The sequence below is a fragment of the Balaenoptera acutorostrata genome, chromosome 1 (assembly GCF_949987535.1).
Source record: "Balaenoptera acutorostrata chromosome 1, mBalAcu1.1, whole genome shotgun sequence".
NCBI lineage: Eukaryota > Metazoa > Chordata > Mammalia > Artiodactyla > Balaenopteridae > Balaenoptera > Balaenoptera acutorostrata.
In genome coordinates this window covers 3,383,311-3,393,343 of record NC_080064.1, presented here as the reverse complement: position 1 = coordinate 3,393,343, position 10,033 = coordinate 3,383,311, and the positions used below count along the sequence as shown (strand labels likewise).

The 10,033-nt window shown below is 45.3% G+C and overlaps 1 non-coding gene across 1 annotated transcript; it reads left to right on the top strand.

Moving 5' to 3' along the window:
• Positions 1–9,490: 9,490 nt before the first annotated feature.
• TRNAS-AGA (transfer RNA serine (anticodon AGA)) lies at positions 9,491–9,572 on the top strand. Its single transcript has one exon. It is a non-coding gene; the product is annotated as a tRNA-Ser (tRNA).
• The last annotated feature ends 461 nt before the right edge of the window (positions 9,573–10,033 follow it).

The following is a 10,033-nucleotide window of genomic DNA, read 5'->3' as shown; positions in this document are numbered from 1 at the left end:
TCCCCTGGGAGTGGACCAGAGAAATCCCAGCAAAACACTTCCCTGGGGACCTGGAAGAAAGATGCCAGCTGTGGTCCAGGCAAGAGGTCCCATCTTTGCGAATTTCCCCCAGAAGTCGCAGACCACTTCTTGGAAGCAGTTTCCATGACAACAGAACTTCACATTGGTCTTGTGGAATTAGACCAAGACATCCAGGCTGATTGTGGGGAAGGGTGAGTGACGGTTCCCCGGCTTACGTGTGGGACTCATAGTGAACTCAAAATGCAGATTCCAAGTGGAGAGTGCCAGCCCAGTTTTCAGGCCTGGTGGGATTGTCTGCCAGACCTAGGACCCCTTGGAGAGTAGTCCCTGCATGTTGCGCAAATTCAGTCCTGTTCATTTAAAACCGGAGTTTTGTTCTTGTCTTGGAGACTCCCTGCTTCCAATACCAGCTCACAAAGGTTTGGGAAGTCCAGTTTTCTCTTTTATATTTCAAAATACAAAAATGTTTACCATGAAATCTCAGCAGCTACATTTACACTAATAAAAGGAAGTCAGTCACACCTGATACTAGAACCCTGAAGAGGTTATTATTTGTGGTTACAGGTATATGCACACCTGAGGGATCATGGCCGCTTTGAGAGTTTTGTGATCTACCTTTCAAAAATGTAATATCAAATGAATACCTTCCCATGCTAACAAACATTTTCCCCCAGGTTTACTGAGCTATAATTGACATGTAACATCGTGTAAGTTTAAGGTGTACAGTATGAGGCTTTGATACATGTATATACTGTGAAATGTTTACCACATAAAGTTAGCTAGCACCTCCGGCCCCTCACATAATGACCCTTTTATTTTTATTGTTTGGAATGAGAACATTTAAGATCTTCCCTTTCAATAACTTTCAAGTATATAATACTTGAAAGTATTATTAACTATAATCACTATTCGGCACCTCAGATCCCAAGAACATTTTCATCTTATAACTGGAAATTTGTACCTTTTGACCAACATCTCCTCAATTTCCCCACCCCCTCAGCCCCTGGTAACCACCACTCTACTCTCTGTTTCTATGAATTCAGCTCTTTTATTCTATGTATAAGTGATATACAGTATTTGTCTTTCTCTGTCTGACTTATTTCACTTAGCATAATGCCCTCAGTGTCCATCCATGTTGCTGCAAGTAGCAGAATTTCCTTCTTTTTATGGCTGAATATATTCTACCATATATAGAGACCACATTTTCCTTATCCATTCAACCCTTGATGGACACTTAGGTTGTTCCCTTATCTTGGCTATTGTGAATAGTGCTGCAGTGAACTTGGGGGTGCGTGTATCCCTTTGAGATAGTAACTTTAGTTCCTTCATATAAATACCCAGAAGTGGGATTGCTGGACCAAATGTTTATTCTTTTTACATGGATTCTTACCCCGGGGGTGCCACCCTGAATGCCCATGGTGGTGAACACTGTTTTCGGGAGGGAGGATCTCCATCTTTCACTGGACTATAAAAGGACCTTGTTGTTGAGATTTGTGGTGAATGTAGCTGATGGAAGTGATGTGTGAAGCACTTGTTCACAGGTTAAAAATAATGAAGGTGAGCAACAAGCGTTTACTGTGTAGCACAGGGAATTATATCCAATATCTTTTAATAACCTATAATAGACTATGAGCTGCAAAAAAACTGAATCACTGTGCTGTACACCTGAAACTAGTGCAATATTGTAAATCAACTATACTTCAATAAAAAACTAAATTAAAAATTAATAATAATAACAAAGAAATTGCTGAATACCGCCTAGGTCCCAAGACAGAAAGGAATATCACACGTGAGAAATGAGGATGGAAGTCCAAGGGAACAAGGAGAGAAGGTGAGAGGGTTCCTCTCAGGGACATTGGGACCAGGGCCTCAGGGCCGAGCATTTGACATCCTCAGGGAGCATCGAAGTCCTTGTGCTGTGGGGACATGAGAGGGGCTCCCGAGTTTGCCCTGGAGCTGGGCAGCCTGCCACCCCTGGGGAGGATGAGGAAGGTGCTGGGCCTGTACAGTAGCTGGAAAAGTATCACCAGCAAACACTGAGACCCCCATACTGTGGTCACACAGGGTGTGGTGTTCACATGCACACTTGGTTCTGTTGCAGGAAAATTAATAAAACTTTCTGTCTGAGCATGCAAAGGGTTTATTTGTGTCACACAAGCAGCAGTAGGGCAGGGGTGGCCATGGCAGGTCATCGAGAGCCTGGCAGGATAAGGGACCTGCTCACAGACATCCCCTCGCCCACCCCTGCTGTCCGGGTCTGGGTGGCCCGACCAGCACCAGCTGATGACAGTCTGGGAATGAGCATTTTTGCCTGAACCAATTACCAGTTAATCCCAACCAGGCTTCTGCTGGTAAAGAGAACAGAGGGAGAACCCAGCAGCCCCACGAGACCCCACGGGAAACATCCTTGGGAAGAGGAGTGCCCAGTTCAAGACCAGAGCCTGTGGGACCAAAAACCACCAAATCGGCACCTCAGGAAGTGGAGGTGACAAAAAGGGGAAAGAGATTCTAGAACAATTTATAATTTCTGGAGGATATAAGAAGTGGGGAGGACCCAAGAAAGTATGCAAAAATAACAACAGCTGATTAGCCACAGACTAGATGTTATTTCTGGAAAGAGACACTAGTAGACAGAGTGACACAGCTGAGAGAGTTAATGAGCAGGGAAGTTAGAGATGGCAGCTCAGACATAGAGTAACAGAACCTGTTAAGAAATGGGGAAGACAGGATGAGAGACTCCTGCATTTATCTAAAAATATATGAAGGAGAGAAAGCGTTTGAAGAAAAAATGGCTGCCAGTTTTTCAAAAGCGAAGGAAAATGTGAGAACTCAGATTTTGAAAATCCAAAAATTCCCAAGCAAAACAGATAAGACAAATCCACACATGCACACTTTATAGTAAATCTATGGAACCTCATTGATCAAGAGAAAATTAGAAAATCCTCAGATCTTTGTAGATAAAGGGAAAGTCTTAAACTTTACCAGAGGAAAGAAAAAAAAATATGCAAAAGAACAGTAATAATATTGGAAAGAAGACATCTCATAAGCAGCATAAATAATGGAATGCAATAAGTTTTTAAACACTGACGGAAGCAGCTCACCTAAATATTTTACATCCATTTATCTGCCCTTCAGACAACTTCAGACATAGATTGAAAGAATTTACTGTTCATTATTTGCTACTCAGCAACCTTTTTTGAAAGAAGTGTTAAAGGATATACTTCAACAAGTAGGAAACTAAACCCAAAAGGAAGAAGTAAGGATGCAAGAAAATCTATGTAAATAGAGTTGTGAACACATTGGTAACTCTAAATAAGCAATGATATCTAAAGAAAAACTTGGAGGATTTAAAAACAAGATGATACTGAAATACTTGCCAACAAAAACATGAAGTGGGATGTGGAGAAAGTTTGGAATTGAAGTCGTCTAACTCTTGGTGACATATAGAAATGTTGTTTAATGGTATTAGGCTTTGTTCACAGGCATGTTAACATTTAAAATTAGTAACCACTAAAAAATGAAAACAAAAAGCAGTAGAAAATGTAGGTACAAAACCAATAGAGATGGGAAAAAAGAGAAATAAAGAAAACTATATCTACACAATAGGAGATTTGAAAGGAAAAGATGAAAGCAAATTACTGTTTTAAATAATTTCTGTGGTATACAGTCATCCTTAAAATGTGTTAAACAGGTTTTTATAGTTTTGTTTTATAATATATCCCCTATTTTTAACAATTTATCCCAAATTCCTGGCCCACTCCTACCCCTTAAAATGATTCTAAAGTGGGAGGGAGTAAGCAGCAGTTATTTTGTTGTCTAAAGCAACCAAATGTCAGCCTTCATGAATCCCCGTACCCTGCTATGCCAGAGGGCCACCCTGCCCCACCCGGCTGCCCTGATTTCAACATCACCCCCTGTGGTTTGGCTCTTTGGTCTGTGTATTGACTCAGCCTCAGGTTTTATTAATGACTACAAGAATGCTTCGTTTCATTAAGTGTCTCCTAAGTGCCAGCAGTGTTCACATGGCAACCGTTTTTTAATGGCTAACTGACCAGTGGAAATATATCCCCATCTTAAAGATGAGAAAACTGAGGTTCGCAAAGGATTTGCAAGGCTGGTAAGTAGTCATGCGGCCTGATTCCTCCCAGGTTTTGGACTCCAGTTCTGTTTCTCTCTTTTCATTACACTCCAGCTAACATCCCGAACGAAATCCCTGTGGGTTGCCCTCGGCAGAAGGACAAGGGCATCTGCTGGTGAAGCCGAATCTGGCCTCTGTACTCTGACACCAAATTAGATCTCTGAGACAGAGTTTTGGATGAAGTAGAAAAGAATAGCTTTATTGCTTTGCCAGGCAAAGGGGCCCACAGTGGGTTAATGCCCTCAAAACTGTGTGACCCGAACTGGAGGGGGTAGTGAAGAGTTTTATAGTAATGGTTCAAAGAGGGCAAGGTCAGCTCGTGGGCATTCTTCTGATTGGTTGGTGGTGAGGTAAGTGGGAGTCAACATCATCAACCTGCTGGTTCCAACCAGTCTGGGGTTTATCTGCTTGTGGGCAGCATGCAGTTAACTTCTTCCACCTGGTGTGGGTTCCAGTATCTACAAAACAGCTCAAAGGTATTGTTACATGTATCCCTTCAGGGGGAACCAGGACTCTGCCCCAAGGCTGCACTATTGTTTCTTGACTGCCCCTCCCTTGTCTCTGCATCCCCTCCTTTTCCTGATTAGCTACTGTTTGAACTGCCCCTTGGGACTCAGGGAAGGTCATGGAGGCTGAATGAAGCCTATTTCCTGCAATCAAGAAATGGGGGACACAGAAAGGCTTTTGTGCCCAGGAGCCCCACAGAGTCCTGCTCGGTTCCACTGGGACACCAGTCAATGAGGGAGAAGCCCGGCTTGCTCACAGGAGCAGGACTGGTGCTGCAGGGTTTCTCCTGGAATTCCACACATGATCCTTCCCAGTCGCTTGGGAGATGCCTGTCAGAAACAGGCAGTCTGCCCAGAAAACTCTCCTGGATGCCAGCAGACACAGGAGGGAAGGTCTTGAAGTAAGAGCTGCATGATCCTAGCATGTCTGCATGAAATGTGGGCCCAAGGAGGGGGACAGGGGAAGGGGCGGAGAGTAAAGTTTGGGCCTGTAGTCTCAGAGCCCGGCATCCATGGACATGGGAACCCTGCAGAGGCAAGTCCTGTGGAGACAGTTGCTATTGTCGGCTGCTATGAAGACGTGGATTCCTGGCTTGGGAATATCCACCAATATCCGCAGGTCTGCAGGAAAGACCTGTCAGAGGGGGAACAGATTGTGGCCGGCTGTGGCTGACAAGGCCCCCCGGGTCCCTGCCTTGTCTTTCCCTCCCTCCCCCCACATCCCCAGCACATTCTCTGCAGTCCTTCCTCCCTGGGACCGGCTGTCCCTTTGTCCTGGAGGTGCAAGCTCCCTCTGGCAGGCGTCTGCTGGACATCGGGGAGACTTGGGCCCCAGGAGCCCCTTCTGAGTCGGCTTCCCGGTCAGCCTGCCTACTCTCTCCATGCAAGTCTGCGCACTTACCTCATTCTTTAAGCCCCAGCCGAGTCCTGGAGAAGGGCTTAGGGAACATGGTGAAACAAAACTGGCAATGCCCCTGCCCTCTTGGAGCTCACACACACGGGGAGAGAGACCATGAATAGCTGGTACCAAATGAAGGAGTCGTGTGGCAGGTCAGGGGTGATGGCCACATTGAGGCAGGGGGGAGTAGAAGGAGAAGGTAGGATGCCCGAGCAATGATGCTTTATCTATGTATTAGGTAGTTGTTAAGGATGGAGTTGTGTTTCTCCCAAGCCCATATATAAAAGACCTAACCCTCAATGTGACTGTATTTGGAGTCCTAATCCAACAGGACTGGTGTCCTTATCAGAAGAGGAGATTGCATGCACAGGGGGACGACGATGTGAAGGAGAAGACGGCCGTCTACACACCAAGGAGAGAGGCCTCAGGAGGAACCAGCCCTGCTGACACCTGGATCTCAGACTTCCAGCCTCTAAAACTCAGAAAATAAATTTTGTTTTTTTTAAGCTGCCCAGTCTATGATGCTTTGTTATGACAGACTGAGCTGCACTGTGGTCATTGAGAAGAGGGCATCTAACCCAAGACCGGAGGAAGGGAGGGAGCCGGCCAGGAGGCCATCTGGGGGGCCGAGGGAGCGAGAGCTACCCGGGCAGCAGGGAGGAGGCCGGGTGGCTGCAGAGGGGGAGCAAGGGAACCACAGGGGAGTGGAGGGGGCAGGGCTCAGCCAGGTTGGGCCTCGAGAGGCAGCCATGGAGCTACAATCATGCAGCTGCTCTGTGTCCTTCCTCCCCAGCTTGGGTCCCTGAGCTTCCTGAGGACGGAGACGGGACCTCCATCATCCTGACCTCCCCAGAAACATGCAGACGCCGAGGACGGCTGAGAGAAGAAGCTGGTGGATGGATGGTGGTCCCTTGCAGAGTGTGATTGTGTGGACAGGCTGGCTGGTGGCTGCAGCCACCCTGACAGTGAGGACTCAGAACCCAGACAGCTGGGGGCTGGCAGGTCCCCAGACACACAGGAGCCCTTGATGGATTGAACCTAAGCCACTTGCAGGACCCGTGTCCCAGTCATCTCCATCAGCCTTGCATGTCATGCTGGTACATGTGGTCCCAATGTGGAGACAGAGGACGGTGGGAGTCACTGGAAAGGCAGCAGCTCCAGAGACGTCCTTGATCCCCCATGTAACATGAGTCTCCCTCAAGGCCTCAGCTCACATCCTCCAGTCCCTGGAAACGTTCTGATTTTTGTTTAAGTTTTAATGCTGTAAAGCTCACCTTTTTTTTTTGCCGGAATCATTGCAAACACATGGATAATTAAACATATCTAGAACCATAGCTGAGATTCCACATTTACTTCTGCACAATAGGAGTTGAGATGCATGGGGCAGAATGGAAGTGGGGGAGGTGAGCACTGAATATCACATTTCTCCCTGCCTGTATTCTGAACCATTTAAGAAGTGATTTAAATGATTAAAACAATTAAAAAGTGATGTTAGGATTCAGGTACTCTACCATATTGGAGAAGGTCAGTTCCACCTGTTCCATGGAAGGGAACTTCAGGAGAGAAGAAATTTCCATTACCCATTCCCCCAAAAAAAGTACACACCCAGAATGAAAGGAAAAGTAGCAAAGACTCCTCTCCACCCCACCCCAGCCCCTAACCTCTGAAACTAACATATCAATAGCTGCTGATGGGTCATTTTATACTGATTCACTTAGATAATAAACGGTGTCTTGGGGTCTAGGGAAGATCCAATTTCTCTTCCTGCTTTCAGTTGTCACATCTAGGCCTGCTTTCTCAGACGGTGTCACCTGTGGTCCTTACCAAGCATGCAGACCCGAGGCATCACCCGTGAGCTTTCCAGCAAAGCTTGTGGTGATGGGTCAATATCTGTGTCCCAAGTCACCGCTGTTCCCTGGGTATGTTTGGAACCACCCACAGAGAGGTGACACATTTAATTTCTCCAGAACTTTCCACAGTGGTTCCAGGAGGTTGGTGGCTTGTCCTGTGTCCTGGGAGGACGGAGGACGGTGCCGTGCATAGGCTGGCATTCTGCATGCATCCAGCGCACAGACAAATGTGCATCTTTCTCTCTCCCTGTTCTGAGGATCGTAAAAAGGCACAACGTCCTCCCCCATGCAGTCTTGGCTGGTGTCACAGACTTGAGCGGAATCGGGATGGTGGAAGTCCTTTGAAAACTGTCTGGAGCAAGGAACTAAAAGCACAAACTATCATTATTGCTGTCACCACCATGAATCCCTTCACGGTGGATGCCGGGGGTCCTGGACAGAGAACAGAACTCTGGGGTGTGATTAGCTAAACATAGCCTGGGACATAAAAGTCTGCTGCTTTGAGCTCTGCTTTGCTTTGACAAATGATGAGCTCGGAGCTGCTGCCCAGCTTTTGATTTCATTCCCTTGGTGGCTGAAGGAGCCAGGAGAGAATTACTTTCAGACAAGGATCTCCACTGTTTGCCTAGACACACACCCATGAGGCTGCAAAAGGAAGCTTTATTAAATGTCCTTTGAAATATAATGCTTTGATTTAAGGGAAAGAATGTTCTCTATGCCTTAAAAATGCCTTGCAAGTTAAGACCACAGGAGACAGTCCTTTTAGGAAAAGAAGCAGGCAGGACCCACCTGCTTCTTATCCCTGGACCCAGAAGTTCTGCTTCACAAACCCTACAGAGATCAGAAGGGACCTGCCGTCCCAGTGGGCTCAGGCTTCTACAACAAAACACCGCAGACCAGGAGCCTGAAACAACAGAGATTTATTTCTCACTGTTTGGAGGCCGGCAGTCTGAGATCAAGGTGTGGGCAGGGCTGGTTCCTTCTGAAGTCCCTCTCCTTGGCTTATAGACAATGGATTTCTCCCTGTGTCTGAACATGGTAATCCCTCTGTGTAGGTCAGCATCCAACCTAATCTCCTCTTCTTATAAGGGCACTAGTCAGATTTTAACTTAATTACCTCTTTAAATGCCCTGTCTTCAAATACAGCCACATTCTGAGGGACTGGGGGTTAGAACTTCAACATGTGAATTTTGGGGGATACTATCTAGCTCGTAACACCTGGCATCCCACGGGGAAGAGCAATCACAGAAAACCCAAATCCCTCAGTGGCCTGCAGCATGGCTACAGTTGCTGTTGTAATAGGGAAGAACAAATCTGACTCCACGGTGGACCTGTTTCTTTTACTTTAAACTTTGTATTCTGTTGCTTTTGCTGCAAGTTAAGAATGTTGCCTATAGGCTGAAATATAGAGGACAGCACATTCTCAAGGCTCTGACCTTTAAAAATTAACACTTTTCCATTCATATAGAGATAAAAAGTTGCAGAACAGAGAATAACATTTGTCTTGTTGGAGGTTTACAGGAACATGGTGACCTGACCTGTGGACAGCTGCAAGAACAAAGGATTCTGGCACCAAGAAGTCTGCAACAAGCAGCCACACCCCCTCTCCTTTTTTTTTTTTTTTTCTATGTGCTCAGCTATTTAATTTCTATCCACAGTAGCAAACTGAAACCAGGTCTCATATAATCTTCCAGAGTTAAAATATATGCATTCACTTAAGCTCTATTTTTTAAAAATCATTGCTGTTACATATAATTGTCAAGTGAATGTTAAAGTTTGTTCCAATTTGCAGGGGGTATCTATCTCATGAATCTCCACCAGAGGCTGTCAGAGCAGAAGCTGATCTCATTCCAACAATCCATCAAATAAGGAGTCCTTCCAGTTCTGAGGACAAAGTGTTACTTGGCAATATGGTTACAACAGCATGATAGTCACCCAAACGTCATCAAAGAATAAGAAACACTGACTGCAAATACTCTTTCTGATACATGATTTAGTCTTTCTGGTATGTGATTTACTTTTATGAGACCTAAGTTTCAGCACAGCTGTTTACTTTTATAAGGAACCACCTTGTCATGTAGCCGTGGCCGAGTGGTTAAGGCGATGGACTAGAAATCCATTGGGGTCTCCCCGCGCAGGTTCAAATCCTGCCGACTACGTGGTAGTTAACTGAGTTAGTTCCTTTTTTTTTTTTTTTTTTTTCCACACACACACAGTGTATTTTATTTTTACAAGAGATAAATAGACTGACACCAAGCATTGTACATGGATGACCACAACAAAAGCAACAATGATTGCAATTACCAAACATGAAACACACTTATACTATGTCATAATATTGACATTCAGTCCAGTAATCCTCCACTGTAACAGCTCCTTTACTTTGCAGTGAAAATTGATTTGTATATTCTTTTCCTCTGAGTCCTTGTGGGATTTTTTTTTTTTAATTCAGACAGAAAGTCACAAAAATTATACTCATCCTCATCAGTTCACTCAGTCCCATGTAATTAATTTCTTTTTTTTCATCTTGATCTTTTGTTAGCACTTTTATGAGTTCATCAGTTTTTCATTAGAGTTCTGAAAATGCTTATTCATTCAGTTCAGCAGTACAGTCAGTTAC